The sequence below is a fragment of the Sinocyclocheilus rhinocerous genome, unplaced genomic scaffold (genome assembly GCF_001515625.1).
Source record: "Sinocyclocheilus rhinocerous isolate Xijiao unplaced genomic scaffold, SAMN03320098_v1.1 scaffold1830, whole genome shotgun sequence".
NCBI lineage: Eukaryota > Metazoa > Chordata > Actinopteri > Cypriniformes > Cyprinidae > Sinocyclocheilus > Sinocyclocheilus rhinocerous.
Genome location: NW_015650704.1, coordinates 222,134 through 225,762, shown reverse-complemented (window position 1 = coordinate 225,762; position 3,629 = coordinate 222,134).

Sequence of the window (3,629 nt, the reverse complement as noted above, 5' to 3'; positions counted from 1 at the left end):
AGATCAAAATGTTAGTTTTTGCTTAAAACGAGCAAAAATATCTGCCAATAGGGAAAGAAAAGTAATTAATAATCAATTAAGTAATCTTAATTGCTCATTTTAAGCAAAAACTAACATTTTGATAGTTTCTTTTTTTTTTAGAAAACAAGACTTAATATCTTAAGTCATTTCACCTGTCAAGTAAATGCATCTTGATTCAAGAATGTTCAGATATTTGTAGAAAACAAGACAAAATACTAAGTAAAAAGATCACTTTTTGCAGTGTAGCCTACCAGTAGCTAGACATCATTACAGTTTCCATTAAAACCAATACAAGTCCCATTATAACCAGTAAAAACATTACAAATGTTGTGATGGTGTCTAGCCTATTGTTGTTGTTTTTAAGCAGGGCTTACAATCGGCATGCGCCACATATTTTAACACGATTATAGCAGTTTAATCGTTTTCATGAGGTAAAGTTTAATCTCAGTATTGCATAAATCTCATTATAATTGCGTGCAAACGTAGTCAATGTTTCCGTGATAGTACAATGTAATATAAACTGTGTTACACACGTATAGGCTAATCTTGATATGAAATGTAATGTATTTCCCGCTGCGCATGCGCAGTGCAGTGAGGGGAGGGAGGTAAACAAGATGGCGGCAGCCTTGAAGCAGCAGCAGCTGTGAAGAACAGATGCGAGAAAATAAACGAATGAAGAGCAGAAACGCGAGTCTCTGAGTCTTCGAGCCGTGCTGATGATTGCAGCCTCAGGTCAGTGTGTTTGTCGAGTTTATTCTCAGTCAGAGATGAGTGTTAGCCGCCGCTAACGTTAACCGCCGCCGATCAAACACACTCGCTAGCGTCGACACAAACAGCCGTTTAGCGCACAAACTCACTCACACACTCATCAAAACACTCTTATTAAGCTCCTGGCGATGTTTGAGGCTTTGTATGGAGCTGTGGGCTTTGATCGATTATCCGCATTACATGATCGGATCGATCGGCAAACCTCTCATTCTCTTCATTTCACCTCAGATTATTGCTGTCTGAGTCTGGATTGTGTGTTTATCTGTCTCTGCTTTAATATTATCACCCAATCAACACATTACTGAGGTAAACGCTGCTATTTTATGATTACCGTGTCATTTACCATACTGTTTACACGCTACTTCAACCGATACTATGGTAAGATAGCATATCTAACTGCCAGTGTAATGTAATGTGTGACCCTGGAGCACAAAACCAGTCTGTAAACTGAATAAATAATCTTTCCATTGATGTATGGTTTGTTAGGATAGGACAATATTTGGCTGAGATACAACTATTTGAACATCTGGAATCTGAGGGGGCAACAAAATCTAAATATTGAGAAAATCATCTTTAAAGTTGTTCAAATGAAGTTCTTAGCCATGCATATTACTAATCAAAAATTAAGTTTTGATATATTTACGGTAGGAGATTTACAAAATATCTTCACGGAACATGATCTTTACTTAATATCCTAATGATTTTTGGCATACAAGAAAAATCTATAATTTTGACCCATACAATGTATTGTTGGCTATTGCTACCACAAAAAAAAAAAAAAAAAAAAGCATCCAAAATAAAAGTTATTTACATAATATGTGGGCTTTTACTGTGTATATTATATAAATACACACACATCCATGTGTATATATTTATGAAAAATGTTGTTTATGTATTAAACACATTTATGTATAATATAAATTATATGAATATAAATATACATGTGAATATTTTGAAAATATATACTGTATGTGTGCATATTTATATATACATAAAAATATGCAGAGTACACACACTTCTGTTTTCTCGTTTGACAGCACTAAACCAATGTTTGACATAATTACGGTAGTAATTATTTCGAACAGATCGCTCGTTCATACGCAGGAGTCGTTCTCAGTAAACACAGATGGACAGAAGATTGTTCAATCAGTCAATAGATGAAGACAGACGGTGTTTTGTGTTAGTTAGTTAGTGGTTAATCTCTACACATGTCAACTCAACTCAGTTTGATTTATAAAGCACTTTAAACAACGCACTTTGTTTCAAAGCAGCTTTATAGAAAGTCATGGTGTTGACAAATGTCAGTTTTTAGATGCATTTCTGAAACAATGTTTCAGTTTTTTCAGATGTGTTTGACGTACGTTTTGAACCAGATCCGATATTACTTATTAGCGCTGTGCGATATTGAAGAAAAATGCGATACGTTGTTAAATTCTGCGACATTCGATATGCGATACAATATTACTTTTAAGTGTGTAAAATCAATTTAAATTTAAACTAATTTTAAAAATGAAAAATTATATAACCAATATATATTTCACATTTTTTCTTGGTGTTTTAGCATTAGGCTACATAAAAAGTAATGTCACAAATCTGAAAAATGTCATTTTAACATCAAAGTAAACAACAACAAAAAATGAATTCCACTTAATTTACATCAGTTTAACTTTGCTTTTCGTTTATAACTTAAAGTACACTTTAAGTACTTCACCACAGCAAAAACTGTAGCCTAAGAAGAATCAAACATGATTAAAGGCAAGTGAACAGTCAGTAAAAAAAGAACAAATATACAATATAATAGTTACAAATAATATAAGCTTTAACGGAAGTATTCAGGTACAGAAACGTAATAAGTGTAAAATAACACTGCATAGTGTTCACTAGTGGTCGACCGATATTAGTTTGACAGCCGATGCCGATATCTTGGAAAGCATGGTGGCCGATATAAAGCCGATATCATTTTATTTATTTTCATTAATATTTAAGAAATTTGAAATTGAATAGTTTTTAAATGGATTAAAAAATAAATTTGTGGAAACACTGTAACCCACAGGGCACTCAGTATTCTGGGAAGTTTGTGTGCATTGGGAATCATATTTTTTCAAATAAAGCCAAGGTAACACTCATTTTACATGCAGCACACAGTGAAAATGACATGAATATGACAGTGGGTAAATGCATAAAGCGCAGCATAATTTGAAATCACGAATTTAATGTTTAAACTAAGCATTCAATTTGCACGGACCTCATCGTCATACAGAGTACACGCGATCATGCAGGTCACATGCACACTTCACAAGATCTCACAGCTGGATTCGACTAAGCTTGCAAGGTTTTTGAAATTAGATGTTCATTAGTCATTCAAAGATTTGTTTTTAAATGATGTAAATGCGTATTTCCTGAATGCTGACGGCAAACGAGAAGGTATTATAATGTTTGCCTTTCTATTACTAACAATATAAAAGCAATCGTTATACTACTTTTGTATACATTGTAATTCCTTCGTTTAACAGATCTATCGGATTATTAGACAGACGTATTAGATAATCCATATTAGACAGAACTGTTGACGACGGCGAGCATGAGGGAGAATGTAAGCACTGTGTGTTCAGGCGCTGCTGTTCTCAGCGCCGTCAAAATAAAAGTCCCGCCTAGAACGCATCGGCCAAACAGAAAAACTTATCGGCTTATTTTAAAAATCAGGGCTCTACAGTGCGACCATTTCAGTCACATTTGCGACTGAAAACTACTGCGTGCGACTATGAAAATGTTTTTAGGAGCACCAGTGCGACTGACCCGATCATCATCATACTTGTGATTGCGCTCAGGGGAGCTTCAAA